The sequence below is a fragment of the Podarcis filfolensis genome (assembly GCF_964270895.1).
Source record: "Podarcis filfolensis genome assembly, chromosome: 6".
In the NCBI taxonomy this organism is placed as follows: domain Eukaryota; kingdom Metazoa; phylum Chordata; class Lepidosauria; order Squamata; family Lacertidae; genus Podarcis; species Podarcis filfolensis.
This window is the reverse complement of record NC_139609.1, coordinates 92,778,513-92,790,813: the sequence shown is the minus strand read 5'-3', so window position 1 is coordinate 92,790,813 and position 12,301 is coordinate 92,778,513.

The window sequence follows — 12,301 nt, the reverse complement described above, 5'->3', positions numbered from 1 at the left end:
TGAAAGTCTCCAAATTATTGGTATAGAAACTCGAGAGTGGCTTTTAAGAGCCATGTGGTCTGAGCTGCAGCAACCAGCTCAGCCCTCCTCACAAGTTGAGCTCCTCTAGTAGACTAAGAAAGAACAGTTACCTAGTTCCTCCCAAGACTTCCTTCCTGGTAGGGTTCACATGCTGGAATGAAAAGAACAAAAGCTTGATAACCCTTCTTCCTCAGGTGAGGAGGAGTGACCCAGATAAGCCTGGCAGGACAGCTTTCTCTATGGTCTTTTTTTTTTTTAATAAAATATTTATTAAAGTTTTTAGAAATACAACAAAAAAGTCAAAAAAACATTTTAAACAAGAAAAGATGAAATACAAAAAAGAAAGAGAAAAATGGAAAAATCAAAAAGAACATATAACAGAGAATTGAAATCCATTAAGCAAAAAAGAAAAATCCACAGAAAATACAACAAATCTTCCTATTACTGATCTTTCATTAACTTATTTCCCTGACCTCCTCACCCCTCCCTTTTTTGTATTCTGAGACAATTTTCCATTTCAGCAAATCCTTTCCCTCTTTTCAAATTTTTGTCCTGTAAATTTATCTTAAAATTAGTATAACTTTACTTTCTCTCCTTTCACCAATTTACAGTCTATTTTTCCTAAATCTTTGTAACATTTCTGCTAGAATCACATAAAATCATTCCAACATCATTCTAACATTCATTAATCTTGCAATGTTTCTGTAAATAGTCTTTAAATTTCTTCCAATCTTCTTCCACCGACTCTTCTCCCTGGTCTCGGATTCTGCCAGTCATTTCCGCCAGCTCCATGTAGTCCATCACCTTCATCTGCCATTCTTCCAAGGTGGGTAGATCTTGTGTCTTCCAATACTTTGCAATAAGTATTCTTGCTGCTGTTGTAGCATACATAAAGAAAGTTCTATCCTTCTTTGACACCAATTGGCCGACCATGCCCAGGAGAAAGGCCTCTGATTTCTTCAGAAAGGTATATTTAAATACCTTTTTCATTTCATTATAGATCATCTCCCAGAAAGCCTTAATCCTTGGGCATGTCCACCAAAGGTGAAAGAATGTTCCTTCAGTCTCTTTACATTTTAAACATTTATTATCGGGCAAATGATAAATTTTTGCGAGCTTGACTGGTGTCATGTACCACCTGTATATCATTTTCATTATATTCTCTCTTAAGGCATTACATGCCGTGAACTTCATACCTGTGGTCCATAACTGTTCCCAGTCAGCCATCATAATGTTATGTCCAACATCTTGTGCCCATTTAATCATAACAGATTTCACCGTTTCATCCTGAGTATTCCATTTCAGCAGCAGGTTATACATTCTTGACAAATTCTTAGTTTTGGAATCTAACAGTTCTGTTTCCAATTTTGATTTTTCCACCTGGAAGCCAATTTTTTTATCCAAATTATATGCCTCCATTATCTGATAATAGTGAAGCCAATCTCGCACTCTATTTTTTAATTTTTCAAAACTCTGCAGTTTTAATCTGTCTCCCTCTTGTTCCAAAATTTCCCAATATTTCGGCCATTTGGCCTCCATATTGAGCTTTTTCTGAGCCTTCGCTTCCATTGGTGACAGCCACCTTGGGGTTTTATTTTCAAGCAAATCCTTATATCTTGTCCAAACATTAAACAGTGCTTTTCTGACAATATGGTTTTTAAACGCTTTGTGTGCTTTGACCTTATCATACCACAGATATGCATGCCATCCAAAAATATTGTTAAAACCTTCTAAATCCAACACATCAGTGTTCTCAAGAAGCATCCATTCTCTCAGCCAGCAAAAAGCGGCTGATTCATAATAAAGTTTTAAGTCTGGCAAGGCAAATCCACCTCTTTCCTTAGCGTCAGTTAATATCTTAAATTTTATTCGAGGTTTCTTGCCCTGCCAGACAAATCTAGAGATATCTCTCTGCCACTTCTTGAAACACTCCATTTTATCCAAAATTTGCAATGTTTGAAACAAAAACAACATCCTTGGCAGTACATTCATCTTTATCGCAGCAATTCGGCCTATCAATGATAGCTTCAAGTTTGACCATACTTCTAAATCCTTTTTCACTTCCATCCAACATTTTTCATAGTTATCCTTAAACAGATTCACTTTCTTGGCAGTCATATTAACCCCTAGGTATTTCACTTTCTTAACCAGTGTTAGCCCTGTCTCCTTCTGAAACCTTTCTCTCTCCATCACTGTTAAGTTTTTCTCTAAGACTTTAGTTTTCACCTTATTCAACTTAAATCCCGCTACTTGACCAAATTCTTGAATCAGTTCCAGTACTCTTTTGGTACTAGATTCTGGCTCCTGTAAAGTCAATACCAAATCATCAGCAAGCTTTCTCTATGGTCTTAACCCCTTCATGCGTTAATTAGATTTAAGCATGTTGGTTATATGAGGTTGGTTATCCCATAAAAACATTGAAAATAAATAGGCAAAACCTCTCCACTTGCTTTAAAGTTCTCTGGACTGGTACACGGAAGTGTTAAGTGTTTTGATCTGTCAGAGGAAGACATAATGAATGCTTGCAGAATCACCCACCAGCCAAGGTTAGAGATATTTTCCTAAGAACCTGACAGTTTTCTGCTGGGCTGGTGGGCGGAAAGATGGCCATCTAATCTTGCTCCATTAAGATTTCCATTTCACCATTTCACAGCACTGGCAACAAATTCTAACTGTCTTTCAAGCAGACAGAGCAAAGACCCATCAAAATTATCCACCCACCAGCACACTTGGTAGATCATTAAAAAAATTACTATTATTATATCAATCAGGCTGTTACCCACCAGCCTAGCACTGTCTTGAGGAATTTTAAATGTAAGTAGGATCTGCAACAGAATTTTACAGTGTACCAATTTGGTGTTCCAGCCATGGTCTCCAGGATACTTAAACCCATTCCCCTTCTCCCCTCCATTTTCTAATATACCCAGCAATCCATCAGTATTCTATGGGCATTCTCTGTTCCCACTGGGATAGCCCCCCCCCCTTTTAGAGTTTTGTTTCCACCGGACGTTTTGCACCTTGGGGAGTCTGATAAATCTGTTTCTACCTCCCTTGTGAATGTGGGTACTGGCTGTTTTGGCTACATAAGCATTCACATGCGCACACATGCAAATATATACCCTCTCTTCATTATTATTGCCAAAACATCTATAGCCCCATAGTGATAAGCTGAAATAAATCACTGATTATAACAGAAGAAAGCAATATGCAAATTTTAAATTCCTGTGTACAGATCTAGGCTCCTTCCAGAATGTTGCTAATTTGTGGGTGGGATTCAGTCCCCTACCAGCCAATTAAATAGGCTTTGGTGGGTTTGCGCAACAAGTCCGCTTTTTGCAGGAAGGAAAGTGATGGGGAGAGGCAAAGGAAAGTGTGGTAGAATAATTGCTTGGTGCAAACAGATCAGAACAAGTGCTCAATATAAACAGTATTTGTTGGGGAACTGAAAATAAATCAAGATGAAAGCTCAGTAAAAGGGTCATCTGTAATCAACCCTGAACATTCTCATTTTCAATATGATTCCTGTGCACTGTTCTAATTAGCATTCTCATTTTCGGTATGAAGGTCAAAGGAATCGAGATCGGAGGCTCAGAGATAAGGTCATGTCTGAGAGAACAAGGCTGCTTTAGGAGCAGGGCTTTTAAACCTGTCTCTAGCAGCAAAGCAAACCTGTAATGTATGAACACAATGAAAGGGGCTAGCTAGGTGCTGGCAGGGAGAAAGTTTAATGTTAACTCTGGAGGTGCAACATAATCGAAATGGTAACTGCTGTAGGTCCCACCCAACCCTTACAAGATATCCTCAAGAACTGCTTCCCTAAACAGAAATAACCAATGGAAAACTTGGGGAAAGTATATTCACGATCCCTTCAGTCTCAGTATTCCTGGTAGACTGCACTGAAGTCTTTTGTGCCTCAGAATTATCAGCCCAAGGATTAAATAAATCCCTCCTCCTATTAGCAAACTCAGGGGTGAGTGTTGATGGGAATGGAGCCACAATGTGTCCTGTTCTATGAGCCAGTGGTGAAGAGCAGTAGACTCGTAATCTGGGGAACCGGGTTCGCGTCTCCGCTCCTCCACACGCAGCTGCTGGGTGACCTTGGGCCAGTCACACTTCTTTGAAGTCTCTCAGCCCCACTCACCTCACAGAGTGTTTGTTGTGGGGGAGGAAGGGAAAGGAGAATGTTAGCCACTTTGAGACTCCTTTGGGTAGTGATAAAGTGGGATATCAAATCCAAACTCTTCTCTTCTTCTGTGTTTCTGTTCTGTTTCAAGCTTTCAGAGGGTTGGGCCGGATGCAATGTTAGGTTTTTTTGGACAATGAAGATCCAGGTTGTCCGATTCTTCTTCCAGCCTGTGAAACTCACTTGCTGAGCTTGGAGTGGTCCCCATCTCTCAGCCTCACCTACTTTGCGGGAGTGTTGTGAAAGTAAACTCGCATGCTCTTCCCTGAGCCCTTTGAGAAGAACAGGGTGCAAATCTGGTACAAATGAAAACTAATAATCATTAATGTTTATTTGCTTGATACACTTATCATGGAACTCAAGGTGGCATACATTGTGATTCCAGACCAGACCCAGACCTGCTTAGCTTTAGCCAGGTGGCGGCAATATGTATCCCTGGACCACATTGAGGAAAGCTGAAATTCAAAACTAAACCAAGGCAGAGGGCATTTGGGGGGGGGGTTAACTATGATGCTCCAACATTTAAGCATTCCATTTTAATCTCAGTCTGTAAACCTCTGCCAAGCTGGTATCCTTCCAGATGTTCTGGACTACAACTCCCATCATCCCCAGTAAACCTCAGTAGCACTTGTTATTCACAGAGATTATGATTCCTGAAGAAGATCCTCTTTTAATTTAAAGAAGAATTAAGAATATAGCTTTATTGCTCTGTGCCTATGGAATTATATGGACCGTGATTGGCTGACTGGCTGGTTGAAATGCAGTCTTCTTAATTATCTGCAGAACTATCTGCAGAACTATCTTAATTGTCTGCTGTTGATATGAGTGAGCTTTGTAACTATTGCTGTGCAAATGACCATTTTTTCTAGGCAGCTATGTGTGCTTGAAGAGAAACTAATAAAACAACCCAGCACTTGGAAATCTGTGGCAGTGATTATCATCATCATCATCATCATCATCATCATCATCCGGCTATCAAAGCCATGATGGAGAGGTTCCCATGCCATTATGCCTCTGAATACCTGTTGCTAGAAACCCCAAGTGGGGAGGGTTTTTGGTTGGCCACTGGGAGAAAAGGATAAGACCAGTTAAATTGGGGCCCCGAATCTCATTGTGGGAAAGGGGCATGCACAACCTTAACTGAGATTCGTTTCTACAACCAACATTTTATAGGTAAACCATTCAACACATACATACATGCAGTGCTGGATTTACGTACAGTGATACCTCTGCTTGTGAACGGGATCCGTTCCAGAGGCCTGTTCGCAACATGAAAAGAGTGCAACCTGCAGCAGCTTGTCTGCGCATGCGTGGGTTGCGATTCACCACTTCTGCGCATGCGCATGGCATCATTTTGCGCTTCTGCACATGCGCGAGTGACAATACCAAGAAGTAACCCTTTCTGGTACTTCCAAGTCGCCATGGGACGTAACCCGAAAGAACGTAACATGAAGCGGATGTAACATGAGGTGTGACTGTATAAGCTAAACAAGCTATAGCTTAGGGCCCCACTCTCTTGGGGGCCCCCAAAAAATTTAAAGAAAAAGAAAACCTGGATGTACATTCCCAAAATATAAGATAAAAAAAACAAATAAAACAAAACCTACATACAGCAACAGTGTTTTGTGTTGTGTAGGCTCCTGTGATGTAAGTAATGGGCCCCGCCTGCTAGCCTGTTCCCTAAAATATCACTGGTTTGCTCATTTCTCTATCAATTACTTTGATAAAATACATATTTTGTTATGTGCGAATGGCTTTAGATACCTATTAGGTCCATAAATTACCACACAGCATATATTCAACACAAAAAAACAGCTTGTTTGTTGTTGACAAAGGACAGCTGGACATATAAAGGGCCCCATTACCTTCAGTAGCTTAGGGCCTCATCAAACCTAAATCCGGCCCTGAATACATGATACACTTGGCCAAAGCAAGCTTCTTCTTCTTCTTCTTCTCCTCCTCCTCCTCCTCCTCCTCCTCCTCCTCCTCCTCCTCCTCCTTCTTCTTCTTTAAATTTTCAGCTCCACCAAACAAAGCCTGGGTGGCAACATAATTCCTGCACTTCATGTGTATTATCAAACGGCGAGCTTTATATGAAAGCCAGCACCTCCCAGGGTTTTAGTAGAGCCTATTTGTCTCGCATTTTGAATAGCCTATAATCTTGCCCTTTCAAGCATATTTTCTTTGGCAAAATGCATAGCGGATTGAGAGAGATAATCACCTTCCCTTGGGGATTAAGAGAAAAAGAAGGTGAACGACCTGACCCCGAGGGTTTGGCCATTCCACCACATATCCGTGTTGGAGAAAAAACACAGATGCTCAGCTTTATTCATGATATTTAAGGCCTGTACATACCGCAGCTTCATGCGGATTGTGAACCCCTTGTGCCTTCTTCAATGATGGCTTTGCTCTGCAATGTTTCCACGGTCATGGGGGCTGCCTCCATTAAGGGAGGTGGGACCGGAAGCCAAAACGTAATTAACTAACTGTATTATTTGCATAAGTACAAAAGAGCTGAACTGCATAGCCCCATGCAACCTCTCTCATTACACAGAGAGTTGGCCTTATTAATTAGCAACCAGCGTTTTCCGTAGTTAATTACAAAATGCACACACACCGGTGTGCATGATTAAATCCTTCTCTGTCTGTATTTTAGGTATCCTTGCCCAAGTTGTTGGAAACTGTTACGGGAAAATCTAGGCGTGAGGCTGCTCAGTCACCCAGCTCGTCAGGCAGAGCCCGCGGGTCCCTGCGGAGTAAAGGAAGGAGTCCAGCCACCGGAGCAAATAGCTGTAGACCACAGTTTATTGTGCAGCAGGTTCAAAGAGGAATTTTGAACCCTGAGGATGGGGTGATAAGGACTTTTAAAACTTTCCCACCATATCCCAGAATACAGTTCGTACAGCATCATTGCTACATCATTGCTACATCACTTACATGTCACAAAAGGGGAGGGTTACACATGATTCACATAGACAGATGTGTCAGGGCAATACATAGGTATAAGATTAGAACAGACAAATATGTCTTAAGTACCCACCACCCAAAAGTACAATAGAACTTCCTTTGCATGTCTGGAGCCTGAGGCAAGTCAGGTGATGAGATTTGGCTCCCCTTGGCAAACAATGAGCCCAGCAATTGTCACCTCTAGGAACTTCCTGGAGTCCTTTTTCAAGGGGAAAATAGCTTTGGAATGGAGGAAACTGGGAAAGGAGTTGATTTTATATTATTTTTAAAGCTAGGTAACCCTAGCTGTCAAGTTGAAAGGGTACATTCAGGCATAATATTTGTAACATTTAACAACTTTAAATATGTCCCCCCCCCCCCCAATTTCCGTAACAGAAACTAACTTGAGATGTAATAAAACAGCAGTGAGTTGGACTGGTCTTGCCTTTACAAACATTCATCCTGCAGTGATTAACAGTCAGAAACATTTGCCCCTGCTAGGGTTCCCAGGGCTGATGATAAAATATGAGACATACTCTAGATTTTAAAGTCTCAGATTTGCCTAATGGGGCATCCTCGAGGAAGCACAGCAGCTAAGTTTCCATTATCAGGCAATTGCAGCTGGGAAATGCAGTTCTCCTTATTGATGTGCAAAGGAGATTCTCGGATAAGGAACATTACACTAGAACAGGGGTCAGCAAACTTTTTCAGCAGGGGGCAGGTCCACTGTCTCTCAGACCTTGTGGGGGGCTGGACTATATCTTTTTTGGGGGGGGAGGAGGAATGATGCAAGAGCACCATGAGCACCGGTGGCTGCTTATCTGTGTCTTGCGAGTGGCAGGGACTGGCGGTGGCGACAGAGGAGGGATGATGGACGGCGTGCGAAAGGTCTCCGGACAGGGGCTGCTTAAAATGGCGGCCGCTCAAGTGCTGCTGCTGCTGCTGGCACCAACAAAGCCCAGACCCCTTCCTCATCAAATCTGAGCCAGTGTGGTGTAGTGGTTAAGAGTGGTAGTCTCGTAACCTGGGGAACCGGGTTCGTGTCTCCACTCCTCCACATGCAGCTGCTGGGTGACCTTGGGCCAGTCACACTTCTTTGAAGTCTCTCAGCCCCACTCACCTCACAGAGTGTTTGTTGTGGGGGAGGAAGGGAAAGGAGATTGTTAGCCGCTTTGAGACTCCTGAAGGGGAGTGAAAGGCGGGATATCAAATCCAAAACTCTTCTTCTCATCTAGGCAATGCGGGGAGAAGACAAGAGGAGGGAGGGAGGAGGTGTGGGAGAGAGAGGGAGGGAGAGGGAAAGCATGTGCATGCTGGTGATCCACGTGGCGATTCCCGGACCGTCCGCGGGCTGGATCGAGAAGGCAATTGGGCCTGATGCGGCCCGCGGACCTTAGTTTGCTGACCCATGCACTAGAACAGGGATGTCCAACATATTGATTGTGATCTACTGGTTGATCCCTGCAAGGTTTTGGTAGATTGTGGTTGATCGCTGGCCCCCTTCCGTCCCCGCCCCCCTCTCCCTGTGCCGGCCTCTATTGCTACAGAAGGGAAGTGGGAGTTTAGAAACGGAGGCTGTTATCTGGCCAGCAATCGTAAGGTGATTAGTGGCTGCTTCTGTTCCTCCCTCCCTCAGAAGAGCTGCAAAATAGTTCCCCCCCCCCCAATGGGACATTTCCCCTTCCCAACAATTTTGACCTGAACCCCTAAAAAACGGAGGTAGATCACTGCCAGATTTTAATTTTGTTTTTTTATATATATATACATTTTTATTGGTTTTTATAACATATCAATTCCAACATTCATATAACATAACTTCTTATCTTATACAGTGTTTTAGACTTGCATCAACACCTCTGATGATTTTCCATTGTTTATCACTTATTCTGCATTTCTTAATTTCTCTATTACTCTTAATTATCATTAACTAATAGTTCTCCTCATAGTCTTTCTTACAATATTTCAAATAGTCCTCCTTACAGAACTTCTTGCAGTCCTACTAGCATAATCTGTTCATTACAGTTACTTTTCAAATAGTTCATATATTTACTCCAGTCTTCTAAGCATCTCTGGTCCCGCAGGTTTTGAATCCTTCCTGTTAATTTGTCTAATTCTGCATAGTCCATCAGTTTCATCTGCCATTCTTCTATCGTCTGTAATTCTTCTTGCTTCCATTTTTGTGCCAATAATATTCTTGCTGCGCCAGATTTTAATTTTGAAAGTAGATTGCAGTCTCTGCACTAGAAGAACATAGACAGAGGATATCAGGTCCCATTTCCAGCATCTTCCAGTAAGGGATTTCAGGTTTCAGGGCTGGGAAAGACTCTGGTCTGAGATCATGGAGGACAACTTCTAATCTGAGTAGACATTTCAGCACCGAGTAAAGATGTTTTGCTTTGGCCTGGGAAATTCAGTATGTAGTGCCAGTTGCAGGGGGTTGGACTAAATGACCCACAGGGTCCCTCCCAACTCTACAATTCTATTATTCTAGTTCAGGGTGTTCTGTTAAAATTTAAGTTTCCGTTTTCACTGCTGCTTGAAAGCAGAATTTGAAGGGTAATTTTGGGGATCAAAGAGCAAGGCAGCAAGCAAATATCCTGTGGCACAGAGCTGTGTTTGCTGCATTGCTCTTTGATTTCCCATATATATATATATATATATATATATATATATATATATATATATATATGTTTCAGCCTTTGGTGTATCAAAACAACTTCTTCACCACCTGATTGATTGCGTTTAGAGAATGGGGACTGGTTGACTTTTGGCAATGGCTGCCAAATCAATTTCATTTTAGTATACATAACAGATTTATTTCTGCAGATTAATCTGCTTTCCCCAGGACAGAAGTAAATTTAATGCAGAAAGTGGGAGGGGGGGCGAGAGAGAGAATATTTAAATTTATGCAGTACGACAGGCCTCTTGGTGAGCATTTTGAATTCCAAGAGGCTTCTGATTCTGGACAAAGTCTTCTCTTGCATAAAATGGCAACTGAATCATGCGATGTGGTTGGCTGATGGAGGGGAGATTATGAGAGATGTTTCCTGCATGCCTTTGAAATACAAAACTGTCCAGCAAGGGATGCCTTAGCAACAAAGACGTAAGCGATGAAGCATTCTTAGCAATGGTGTTTGTTAAGTTGTGGGTGAACATAACAGACGACACAGCGATTCTTTAAACAGCTCTTGTTTATTCACAGGCCAGAACTGAACTGAAGGGTTCAGCCAGCCGGCTTGTATAGAGTTCCACTAGAACGCAACAGTAGCCATTTTCTGTAACTATCCAATCACTGAACCTCACTTTCAATCCCTTATTTGCATATGTGGACCTGAGTGAAAACTATCTACAGTATCCCCCTGCTGGCCCAGGGTGAGAACTTCAGTAAATAACAGTGTTGCCTTTCGCATGCTGCGGTCTTAGTGCCGCTGTGTCAAGGTGAGAATCGGGCTCAGGTCAGCAATAACTCACAAGGTACCAGTGAAGTTAACTCTTTATTCAAAGAAACAAAACAGCTCGGGTCTAGTGGGCACAGCAAATCTTCCCAGTAGGTCTTGTCCCACAGCTCTCTAAGCTTCGTCCTCCCCAGAGGCCTCACCAAGCAACCTGAGGCTTCTTTGCCTTGTCTATCTTTGCTCTGTGCTCTTCATACCTCTCTGGGAGACCAGGAGGAAGGTGAGCTGGTCACAGCAGGAGGGGGAGACTCCCTGGCTTCTTCAGCAACCTGCCTCATCTCTGCCTCTTGACTCCTCCCCTCTCCAGCCTCTGCTTCTGCCCTTGAGTCTGGACTGCTTTCTGCCACAGCCTCTCCCTGCTCACTAAACCTTGTTCCCTCTTCAGCAATCAGGCATTTTCTAGTGTGCAATTTGTTCATGATCAGTTTCAGCTGCATTTATTTTGTATCACATCATCTTATTTCTCCCCCCAAACTTTTTTAAATTGATTTTCCACATTTATCACAAAATGGCATAACAAAAAACACAACAAAGAAAAACACACTACAATACAATAAAATTAAACACAGAACAAATTATTTCTTCAAATACCTAATTCTCAAAACATTGATAACTGACTTCCTCGAATCCCCTCAAACTAAAGACAATGGGGATAGGATGTTTGTATTTTGTATTTGTATTTGTTGTTGTTTGTAAAATTTAAAATGCAAAAATATTTTTTTAAAAAAGAAACAACAACAACAACAAAAACCCTCTGAACTTTGAGTGACACACTCTTGTGGTGATCCTAAGGATGGTGGAGGTCACTGATGGAGGTTGGGAAAATCTGGTACTTGATAAACTGCTAGAATAGATTTTTGATCAAATAATAATAACAATAATAATAATAATAATTTATACCCCGCCCATTTGGCTGGGTTTCCCCAGCCACTCTGGGCAGCTCCCAACAAGTGGTTTATAAAATTAAAAATTTTCTAAATAGAATGAATGAATGAATTATATTTAAGGAATATATAAGATTATATTGCAAAAATGATACCATCTTAGCAGAATTGGAATGATACTTCCGAATAATAGATAAATGATATAAACATTATAGTGGAATGTATGAAAAAGGATATAAAACAAAACTGCGCGATAATACCATGACAACAGAAAAAGTATAACGAGAAAGATTGGAAGTTTTTTGCAAAAAAATATTATTTGATAGATATAATGTCGTATAAATCTTTGGTCTTTTTTCCCCTTTTTATCATTTTTTTGTCTTTGTTTCAAAATTTTCATTCCCCCCTTCTTTTCTTTTCTTTTTTTTGTATTTAAATCTGAAATACTTACCTTCATTGTATGCTTGTTTGTATGTTTGTATGTTTGTATCTTTGTATTTTAAACCAATAAAGATTTAATTTTTAAAAAAATGAATGAATGAATGAATACTATGTGATTTGTTTTTATCTCCAAGTTGCAATCTTGCAAGGAAACTTCAAAGAGGCAAGAGCTCTTTCCAAAACCCTAGTGAACTAATAAACACTAAATCCCAGAGTGCATTTTTGAGGGTGATATTTTCCCCCAAGGCCTTTACATGCCCCAAATGCTGATATTTAAAAGATGTTCAAAGATGTTCACAGACATCTTTGATCTTTTCCTCTTCAGGGTTGCTCAAAGTGGGGCAAACGCCGGAAAGATGCGGGCTGGATTT